The sequence below is a fragment of the Pantherophis guttatus genome, chromosome 1 (genome assembly GCF_059756535.1).
Source record: "Pantherophis guttatus breed Tessera chromosome 1, ASM5975653v1, whole genome shotgun sequence".
NCBI lineage: Eukaryota > Metazoa > Chordata > Lepidosauria > Squamata > Colubridae > Pantherophis > Pantherophis guttatus.
This window is the reverse complement of record NC_142063.1, coordinates 1,360,516-1,372,424: the sequence shown is the minus strand read 5'-3', so window position 1 is coordinate 1,372,424 and position 11,909 is coordinate 1,360,516.

The window sequence follows — 11,909 nt, the reverse complement described above, 5'->3', positions numbered from 1 at the left end:
TCGGCCTCGTGTGGAGAGCAGGGAGAGGCTGAATAAAGTATTATTGCTCTCCGTCTGGTGATTTTCGTAGATGTGGAAGCCAAGGGTGATGTTGGGGAGGAGAACCAGATCCTTGTTGACTTCTTTCACTGCAAACATCAAGGCCAGGAACTGCTGGTAGTTCTTGGGGATGGCTCTATAGTGGGGGAAGAAAAATATTGGGGAACGTAACAAGGAAGCTAGAGTCTGCTGGCAGAGTTTGCATTGCCATATTTTTGGTTTCGTCTGCAACAGCAAGTCCCAAGTTTCATTGAGTTTTTGAAATAAATATTCCTTGACTAAACTTTTATGGTTTAGTGAGAGAAGAGAAGGGCTCTCTTTATATATCATGGACCATTTTATACGATTCCATCACCCTCCCTTCTACACTTTGCTTTAGTGAGTATAACTGAGTCTCTCTTGGAGCAGCTTCTTCAGGTCTGGTAACCATTGAGGACCACAAGAGTCCAGTGGGTGGATCACAGCGCAGATTTACTGCAGTCCATTATTCATGAGAGAAATGCTGATTCCTAAACTCAGGGATTTTGGCAGTACCCACCACTGGAAAAGGACTGAGCTTTCAGGTTCCTTTAACCATGATTTTAAGTCCACATTTTTATTCTAAGTCAACTTCTTGACTAGGCCAGCAGAGTCTCTAAGGTGTTGCCCCTCCCCAATTTTATATGCATTATCACCATCCTGATGAAGACTTCTGGAAATAATTGAGAATTCCAGCCCATTTCCTGAGCCTTTTTATTGAGAAAAGGACAAAGACCTGAACAAGACTGGAGCGAGCATTTTTTAAAAGAGGCCCTGAATCCAAAACAAAGGAAAAAAAATCAGCTACATCTTTCCCCTCCAGGTGAAACTTACGAGGTTTGATAAGCAAACACTAATGGGTAATTTTGAAAGCTTGGGACAAGGGACAACGCAAGAACTGCCAGGGGAAAATTCGCCCCAATAATCAGATCACCAGGCCTGTAAAATTCCCATGGATTCTGCACGTTTAAGCCTTTTTGCAATGCACACATGCTTTGAATCTCCCCAGCAGCCATTGGGGGAAGGAGCCAGAGGAGCAGCAGCAGCAGGAGGAGAGGCAGCCCAGCCATCCTTCCCACCTTCCCTCCTAGGTCAGAAATCAAGAAATCAAGATTTGTGCAGAGGCTGAATTGCAGGGAGATTCTTGAAATCTCACCAGATTTACATAGCTGAGGCTGCCTTGCCAGCTGGATGGCCTCAGGGAAATTTTGTCTTCTGACTATTTGTATTGACAGATTTGCATTTTATCACTTTATTTCCTCCTCTCTTTCTTATTCTGAAGCCAGACTATGTGCTGTATTTTATTTTAATGATAAGGTTGCAAGATGAATCAATCAATAAACTACAATTATATCAATCATGCTTTCTCTTACCTGTCTTTGTGCTTTGACCTGAAGGGCAGCTGAGCCTCACCAAACCCTGGAGTTAGCTCTTTGGTAGACCAGGCAAGGTCCTTCCAGCCCTGGGAGAACTCGGAGTGTATTTTTACAAATAGGATTAATCTTGGAAGTTGTTTGTGGGTTGAAATCCACAGGGGAGAGATTAAGAATTACGGTTCTTCTGCTAATTGCAGGGGAAAGCAATTGTCCTACCCACTGAGCAATAGGTGTGGTTTGCACATCAGATAGTGAGACAAATGTCTGTGTCTCTTGTGGCTAATGCACAGAGCTGATGGTCTTGAGTGTCAAGGTGAAGTTGAGGTTTTGACCTACCTGGAAGTGAACACCTGCACACAAGATGGAGTTTGTCCTGGGCCATAGTATACTCAGACAGAAAGGGTGTTAGTAGGGCATGGGGGCAGTCAGCTGTAACCTAGGAAGTGTGAGCAGTCATCCCAGTGTTTAGATGAAATAACTGGTTTAGTTATATCCACAAGGCAGGAGATGGAATGGATGGATGGATGGATTGATTGATTGATTGATCAAATTTATATGACCACCCATCTCAACTGCATTGGTCAAAGTCACAGACATTCTCCTGACTGGATGACCAATCCTCACAGCCTGTGATGGGAACTGTTGGCATCATCTGATGTTAAGTGCTAAGACTACCAGCTCAGTTGCTCAAGACAGAAAGTACTGCAAACGATGAAAAGTTAATGCAACATTAGAAAACAGAATAATTAAAGGCTGAGCTTTTGGGGATAAAAGGGAGGGAGGTATAAGGCAAAACAGAGTTCTTTCTAGTTGAAGTATTTGTATGTTTGAATAAAATTGAAAGGCTCCTTGGAGGCCCTTCTAAGTGGGTCTCATAGAGCCAAATAGAGTGAGCAAAAACAAGAAAACCTCAATGAAGAAAACCTGTTCAGGGTGACCCGCTCCCTTCTCCATCTGGGAGCGCGGGAGGACCCCTTGCAGGGCCGAGCTAAGGATTTTGTACAGTATCTGGATGATAAAATAACTCAGATTCGGGAAAACTTGGCCACTGACTGGGTTAGTTCAGACAAGATGACTGAGGCAGGCCTTGAGAATGTTATCTGGGAGGAGTTCGATCCTGTGGCTCCCGAGGACGTGGACAGGATCTTAGGACAGCTGAACACCACCACATGTTTATTGGACCCGTGTCCTTCCTGGTTGGTGCTGGCTTCCCGGGAGGTTACACGAGGCTGGCTCCAGGGAATTATCAACGCTTCTTTGAGTGAGGGTGTCCTGCTGGCTGCCTTGAAAGAGGCGGTGGTGAGGCCTCTCCTCAAGAAGCCATCCCTGGATCCGGCTGTTTTGGCTAACTATCGTCCAGTCTCCAACCTTCGCTTTATTGCGAAGGTTGTTGAGAGTGTGGTGGCGTGACAGCTTCCCCAGTACCTGGATGAAGCTGTCTATTTGGATCCGCTCCAGTCCGGTTTCAGACCTGGGTACAGCACGGAAACGGCATTGGTCGCATTGGTGGATGATCTCTGGAGGGCTCCGGATAGGGGTTACTCCTCTATCCTGGTCCTGTTAGACCTCTCAGCAGCTTTTGATACCATCGACCATGGTATCATGTTGCGCCGGCTGGAGGGACTGGGAGTGGGGGGCACCGTTTTGCGGTGGTTCTCCTCCTATCTCTCCGACCGGTCGCAATCCGTGTTGACAGGGGGGCAGCGGTCGACCCAGAGGCGCCTTGTTTGTGGGGTGCCACAAGGGTCGGTCCTCTCGCCCCTCCTGTTCAACATTTATGTGAAGCCGCTGGGTGAGATCATCTGTGGTTTTGGGGTGGAGTTCCATCAGTACGCTGATGATACTCAGCTGTACATCTCCACCCCAGACCATCCCAACGATGCCTTGGAAGTGATGTCCCAGTGCCTGGAGGCCGTGCGGGTCTGGATGGGGAGAAACAGGCTTCGACTCAACCCTTCCAAGACCGAGTGGCTGTGGCTGCCGGCGTCCCGGTATAGCCAGCTGACGCCATCGCTGGTTATTGGGGGTGAATCATTGGCCCCCACGGAAAGGGCCCGCAACTTGGGCGTCCTCCTGGATGCACGGCTGTCTTTAGAAGGGCATATGATGGCCGTGGCCAGGGGGGCTTTTTATCAGGTTTGCCTGATACGCCAGTTGCGCCCCTTTCTGGATCAGGACTCCCTACGCACAGTCACTCAAGCACTCGTCACTTCTTGTCTGGACTATTGTAACGCTCTCTACATGGGGCTCCCCTTGGGGTACACCCGGAGGCTCCAACTGGTGCAGAATGCGGCCGTGTGGGGGATTATGGGAGCGACTGAGCGCTCCCATGTGACTCCTCTCCTGCGCGAGCTGCATTGGCTTCCGGTGGACTTCCGGGTGCGCTTCAAGGTGTTGGTGATCACCTTTAAAGCGCTCCATGGCCAGGGTACTTACAGGACTGCCTTCTGCCACCAATAGCCTCCCACCAGCCAGTTCGCTCCCACAGAGAGGGCCTCCTCAGGGTGCCGTCGGCTAGACAATGCCGGCTGGCGACCCCCAGGAGGAGAGCCTTCTCTGTGGTGGCACCTACCCTTTGGAACAATCTACCCCCAGAGATACGAGTGATCTCCGACCTCCGGACCTTTCGTCGGGCCCTAAAAACTTTCAGTTAGCCGGTCTCTCTTGATTTTATGATTTTATGGTTGGTTTTAAATTTTGATATGGATTTTAAATTGATAAATTTTAAACTATGGGCCAAATTTAATTATTTTAAATCTATTTTTAATTGTATTTATGTATAAATTTTTTATTTTGGCTGTTCACCGCCCTGAGTCCGAAAGGAGAAGGGCGGTATAGAAATTCGAATAATAAATAAATAAATAAATAAATAAATAAATAAATAAATAAATAAATAAATAAATAAATAAATAAATAAATAAATAAATAAATAAATAAATAAATAAATAAATAAATGTCATTTTAGCTAGCATGGGCTTGTTGTGTTTGGACAAAGTTGGAGTGGAAACTTCTATATCCATCAGCAGATATAGTGTATACCAAATTTGGATGAAAATTATCAGTACTTTTGATCAGTGACGTCATCAAAGTAAATAAACCCACGTGATGATTACATCACCAGATCATGCCCCTAAACAGAAGTGATGTGCTCAGCCCCCACCCCTCCTCCCTGGATGTGATGTGCATAATCCACCCCCACGTGGTGCAGGACTCACCAGGTCATAACCCTAGCCGGATATGACACGTTGACCTAAACCCATCAAGATAAGCATGAGTAAACCTAACAGATAAGGTGTGGTGCAATGTCATAGCCCTATTTTCAGATAAGACATGGTAAACCTCAAAAGAGGGACCCTTATCTTTCAAATGCAGATGGACGGCTGAATCAGTTTGTTTTCCTGTGTTGTGCCATGCATTTGTGAAGTGGCTGTTTTGTTTCCCCAATGTATAGATCTACACATGGCTCACTGCATTGTGTTGCATATATCATATTGCTCAGTTTATGTCTGGGTGTTTTATCCTTGGGATGGACAGGTTTCTGCCTTAATGTATTCTTGGTCTTAAAATGTACAAGTAGGTGATGTCAGTTGAAAATCCTCTTGAGCTTCTAATATATTGCTACCTCCTATGGAATGAGAACGTTGCTTCGTTCGTTACTCTCTTCCTTGTCTGTAGTAAAGGAGGTCATGCTGGGTCACTTTTGGGATTTGATGAAGGTCCAGAAGGATAGCCACAAATTCTGGGGGTTTCCTTGAAATGCTTTAGTTCTTTTTCTCTTCCTTCTTTACTGGTAGGCAAATTTCAGACTGGAGGTGTAGGGTTCTGACCACTCCCAATTTGTGATACGTCTTGTTTTTTTCTCAAAAAATCAGTCCAGTTGCCTTTCCAAAATAAAAACCGCTTTTGATGCCTCCCTTCTTCATTTTGCTTCAGTGACTGGAATCCTCCCCAATTGCTTCTCTTCGACCCTAATCAATTTGAGTCTCTCTTGAGAGAGATTGCAGTACAACAAAAAAGAGGAAATGGAAGAAAGAAAAACCCGAACACACATATGAATATATGAAGATAAAGAAGAAATTGTTAAAAAATAAAAGAGAATAAATGTGAACAAACAGGAAAATTAGAATTTGAGAGCAAATGAAGATGTTGTTTATATAAATAAATATAGAAATATTGAGATATGAATTAAAGAAAAAATAGGGAAAAAAGGAAGATTTTGGCAAAAATTGTAATTGAGTATGAATATGGCTCTTTACTGAGAAAACAACCAAAAATCTGATCTACACAAGGACTTTACAAACGGCACTAGAAAATTATTTCTAAAAGGAGTTTCTGAATCCAAAACAAAGAAAACAATCATCTATATTTTTCCATCCAGGTGAGACTTACGAGAGATTATAAATAAGCACTAATGGGTCATTTTGAAAATCCTGCAGACTGGAGTGCATAAGAGCTGCCAGGGGTAAATTCCCACCAATAACCAGATCACCAGACGTGCAATATTCCCATTGATTCTGAATGTTTAAATCTTTTGGTGATGCACATATGGTTTGAGTCTTCTTAGCAGTCATTGGGGGCAGGAGCCAGAAGAGCAAGAGAGGCAGCCCAATCATTCTGGCCACCTTCCCTGCTAGATCAGAAATCAAGGTTTGTGCAGAAGCTGAATTGCAGGGAGCTCTTGAAATCTCATCAGGTTTACATAGTTGAGACTGCCTTACCAGCTGGATGGCCTCAAGGCATCTGAAGTCCTTTTGCATTAACACATTTGCATTTTATCACTTTATTTGCTCCGACCTAGCCTATTCTGAAATTAGACTATGTGCTGTATTTTATTTTAATTTATTTTAATGATAACCTCACAAAACTAATCAACCAATAAACTACCATTGTATCAATCATGCCTTCTCTTACCTGTGTTTCGGCTTTGACACAAAGGGCAGCTGAGCCTCACCAAAGCTCAGAGTTAGCTCTTTGGAAGACCGGACAAAATTCTCCACCATTGGGAGAACCCAGGGCATATTTTTGGAAGCAGGTTTTACCTTGGAAGGTTTCTGTGCATTGAAATCCACAGGGGATACATTAAGAATTACTGTTCTACTGGTAATTGCAGGGAAAGCAATTGTCCTACCCGCAGAGCAATGGATGTTGTTTGCACATCAGGTGGGGGAAAACATGTTTGTGTCTCTTGTGTCTGATCCACAGATGGACTTGAGAGTTGAGATTTTGACCTACCTGAAAGTGAACACCTGAGCAGAAGTTGGACTTTGCCCTGTGTCATAGCATGTTCAGACAGAATGGGTGCTGATGGGGCATGGTGGCAATCAGGTGTACCCTATTTAACCGCTAAATTTGTTGCCATTTTTATAGCAGCTTGGTTCTCCTCATGTATTATAATTGGATAATCCATCTTTAAACCAATATCCAACATTAATTGTTTGTAATAAATCAAATCGGTACAAACTAGTGACAAACATGAGAATTCTGCCTCCATAGTCGATAGACTAATATGTTTTTGACGAATTGATTTCCAGCCAATCAAACAATTGTCTAACATGATAGCTATACCCGATGTGGACTTTCTGGTGGTCACATCAGTAGCAAAACTGGCATCAGCATATGCACTCCCACCAATGATGAGATCACCTGGTCTATAGTAGCTTTCCTGCAACTGGAAATAATTCCTCAATAGACATACAGTTTGTGTCTTCTTAGCAGCAGTTGGAGGCAGGAGCCAGAGGAGGAGCAGCAGGAGGAGGAGCAGCAGGAGGAGGAGAGGCAGCCCAGTCATTCTTGTCACCTCCCCTCCTAGATTATCAAGGTTTGTGCAGAAGCTGAATTGCAGGGAGCACTTGCAATATCACCAGAGCTTTAGCAAAATATGGATGTCTCCAGGGTAAATGTATATCAAGAATGCTGCCTCTTACCTGTGTTTGGTAAGCTAAACTAGGTATGGAGACATGTTCCATCCCCATTGGGAGAACATTTTTTTTATGAGGAAATTTTTTGTGGGTAGGGATCCGTAGGGGATCCGTACCTTAAAAATTACTGTCCTTCTGATAGTTGCAAGGAAAAGCAACTGCCATACCCACTTAGCAATAGCTTCTCTTTGTACGCCAGAAGGGGAAAAACATGTTTGTGTGTTCTTTGACAAAGTGACTAACTTAGTGAATCAGTGAAATTCTGTAGCCATGGTGTACTTGGACATCAATAAGGCATTTGACAAAGTAGGCTACTACCCAGTGGTGGGATTCAGATATATTAACAACCGGTTCTCTGCTCAAATGACCGGCTGGGTGGGCATGGCCATGGGGGGCATGACCAGGGAGCGTGACAGGCAGCGCTCAGCTTTCTGCACCCCCCTGGAAGCAAAAACGGTTCACGAGGGGATCGCACATCTCCCCGCACCCCATTTTGGGCCTAGTAGGCCTCCCTGCAGCCTCCTGGGAGCAGAAACGGGTTGTACTGTGGCAATCTGGAAAGTGCATCCGCCATGAAATTTTTTCCCCCAGGAAGGTAACGTAAAGTGAAATTGAATCGCTTGAAATGTTGGGCCCAGCGTGCCTGTTTGGGTGATAATTTGCGTGGTGTTTTTAATGCTTCTAGATTCTTATGGTCAGTCCAAACCTCGAAAGGGTGTTTCGCCCCTTCTAAAAATTGTCTCCATGTTAACAGCGCCCATCTAACTGCAAACGCTTCTTTCTCCCATATGGCCCATCTCCTTTCTGTCTCGGATAGTTTACGGAATGTGTAAGCACAGGGTTGTAATATTCCATTCTCATTCTTTTGCAAGAGCATTGCTCCTACGGCGACGTTGCTAGCATCAGCTTGTACTACAAAAGGTTGTTCTATGTCGGGGTGTTTGAGCACAGGTTCAGCTGCAAACAAGCGTTTCAGTTTTTTGAAAGCGGCCTGACAGTCCATAGTCCATTCTAGTGGTTTCGAGGGCTTGGGTTTTACTTCCCCTTTGGTTTTTAGCAAGTTTGTAATTGGCAGTGCGATTTTTGCGAAAGAGGGGATAAATTGTCTATAAAAATTAGCAAACCCTAAGAAACTCTGTAACTGTTTACGGGTGCGTGGTGCGGCCCATTCCATTACTGCTCGGACTTTTTCTGGGTCCATCTCTATTCCCTCATGCGATATCCGATATCCAAGATAGTCGATTTTGTCTTGATGGAATTCACATTCAGAAAGTTTGGCATAGAGTTCAGCTGCTCTGAGTTTATTCAAGACCGCTCGAACCAATCTTACATGGTTGGCCATGTTGTCAGAATAAATTAGAATATCGTCCAAATAGACCAACACCCCCTTATATAGATGCTCATGCAACACTTCGTTGATCAACTGCATGAATACAGCCGGGGCCCCCTGTAGTCCAAAAGGGAGTACTCTAAATTGGAAACATCCCAGTGGGCAATTAAATGCTGTCTTCCATTCATCTCCCTCTTTTATTCTCACTCGGTAGTATGCCTCTCTTAAATCAAGTTTGGTAAAAAAATTTCCCTTTCCTAAATGGGCCAACATGTCCTTCATAAGTGGGAGGGGATAGACATTTTCCACGCAAATGGCGTTCATGTTTCTATAATCAACAACTAATCTGAAGGATCCATCTTTCTTTTCGCGGAACATTACTGGCGCTGCCACCTTGGGTTTGGCTCGTTCGATGAATCCCCGTTCTAAGTTTTTGTCAATAAAATTTCGCAATTCCCCCAATTCTCGAGGTGTCATGGGGTATATTTTTGGTTTGGGAAGCTTCACCCCTGGGAGTATTTCAATGGTGCAGTCAGTGGCCCTGTGGGGAGGCAGAGCATCTGATGCTTTTTCACTAAACACTTCCTTGAGGTCCCAATATTCCTTTGGAATTTTCTCTTCTCCCTCAATATAGTTAATGGCTACTGCTGCCCTTTCTGGTCTTATGTCGTCCCTTAGGGAGGGGTCTTCCTTTTCCAGAGTTGGTTCTGCCGTATGGATGCGCAGGACCCCCATTTTCCAATTTACTCTCGGGTTCCATTTACGAAGCCAGGGCAGTCCTAGAATGAGGGGCCTTTCCATGCCAGGTGCTACGATAAAGCTGAGCTTCTCTACATGATTCCCCAACTGTAGTTCAAGGGGTTCGGTCATAAAACTAGCTGGGCCCCCTCCTGCAATCGACCCGTCTAATTGACAAAATGCAATGGGTCTTTTTAAAGTTTTCAGTCTCAGTCCTATTTCCTCCACTACTTTGGGGCTAATTATGCACCTAGTGCACCCCGAGTCCAACAGGGCTAACAACTCCGTGTGAGTTCCTGTGGAGGGCACCCTCACTTCTACGGGGATGAGTAAGGGTTCTTCCGTGTGACTCACCCGTTCATCGGTGTCAGAGTCGGAGTCCGTCTCGCTGTCGTCATTGTTGGTCGGAGTTCCCAACTCACCCTGGTTCCGGGGAGTGAACTCAACGACTTCTCCTTTCAGGGCGGTGCCGCGGGTTTTGGCGGGTATTTTATCGCCTTTCTTTTGGCTGGCCCCGGTGGCTTTTGGCGGTGGTTTGGAGAAACATTCGGCCGCCCAGTGACCCTCCTTCCCACATTTGAAACAGGTGAAGGGCTTTGACTTGGGTTTGGATTCGGTCTTCCCGCCAGTCATCTTGGGCGCCCCCTTACGGTAGAAAGATCGGGACTCGTTACGCACAGTCACTCATGCCCTTGTCACCTCTCGTCCACCTCTGAGGAAGGCAGTCCCCCATCCGCCTTCCTCGGAGTTCGCTCCGTTTCAGCTCGATCTCCACATCCTCAGCTACTATCTACCATCTATCCAAATCATCGGGGACCCCCATGCTCCTGCAGTCTCGATATATCTCTTCATTCAATCCATCTTTGAAACTCTCCAAAAGAGCCATTTCTGACCAGCCTGTCATATAGGGTGCCAGTTCACGAAACTCTTGGATATACTCTGCCACAGGCCTCCGGCCCTGCTGAATGCTCTTCATTCTGAGTCTCGCCTTTCGTTCAGCTAAATGGTCTTCAAAACGTCTTCTAAGGGCCCTCATGAACTGGTTGTAATTTCTCAGAAAGGGGGAGGTGTTATTGTGGAGAACCACCATCCACTCAGCAGCTACTCCCTCTAGGGCATTCGCGACGCTTCTGACTTTTGCCGCCTCTGTTTCGTAGTCCTCCCCCCAGTCCTGCATGTGGTTCCACACTTGGGTCAGGAAAAATTCCAAGGCTTTAGGATTCCCATCAAACTTCCCAGGAAGGGGGGGGGATTTTTGGTTTTTTACGTCTGGGGGGGGGGCTGCAAGGCTGGGGTTCTCTGGCCGGCTGCATCTCTCCCTCGAGCTGCCGAAGCCTGGGATGTTCCCTCCTCAAAATCTTCTTCTCCCCCGCAGGCTGTCTCTTCGGGCTCCCCCCTGGGGTCTGCTTCCCCCTTCTCCACAGGAATTTCAAAAGACTCATGGTTTTTTCTGCTTTCTTCCACATCACAGATAAGCTGCAAGGCTTGGTCTATCATGAGGCGTTCCTTCTGCTGTTGCATCCACACTGCCTCCTTTTTCCGGGGTCTGGAAATTGTCACTCCCCGGGGTTCCTCTCCCCAGTCTGGCAGTCTCCCCACACCCTTTGACCATCTAGCCTCTTCCGTCTCCAAACGGAGTTTTCCTAACCATTCTGCAGTCTCCTTTTCCGACTGGAGGGCAGTTGAACTGGCTGCCCCCATTTTCTCTTCTCCATCACTCCCCCGATCTGACATATTTTGGATTTACAGTCCCCTCGGTTTTTGTCCGGGATGACTGGTTGTGACTTCCAGCTTAATGTCAGGTATGCTTCCTTCAGTATCCAGGAAAGAAAACCCCAAAGTCAAGCATTTTGAAGAATTTGGTACTTTTACTGAATAAGAAATGATTAATAACCCAGTTAAAGCTGGAAGTGAGCAAAACGCGTGAAATGCATCTACTAAGCTTCTTCCCCCCCTCGTGTTTATAAATCATCAGCCAATCCAAAGGTCTTCCAAAGGTCAGGTGGCAACACGTCTGGCAGCGTCATCCATCAGGAATGTCGAGACAGTTGGTCAGCCGTCCCCTTTTGAAAATACAGTTTCGTTTCTCACGAAGTCCCCTCCTACAAAGACAAAACCAACTCCTGCTCCCTTCCCCCCCTTAGCTCCATACTAATCCCTCCCCCGTTTCTTATGGCAGCTGAAGCAGGCAAGCTGAGGCTGACAGAGGGCCTGTTTTCAACCTCCCCGGGCTCCGGTGGCTCTCTGGAGGCTGGAAATAGGCCCATTTTGTGCTCCATGGGTCTCTGGGAGGCCCATTTTCCATGTCTCCAGGCTCTGGAGGCTCTCTGGAGGCAGGAAATAGGCCCATTTCTGCCCTCCATGAGCATCTGGGAGGCCCATTTTCCACCTTCTTGGTGGAAAGTGGGCCTTCGACATGCCCCCTGCACTTACCTGGGATCCAAAACAGGCCGGGTGGGGACTCCTGGGATGGGAAGGGTGGGGCGGGGC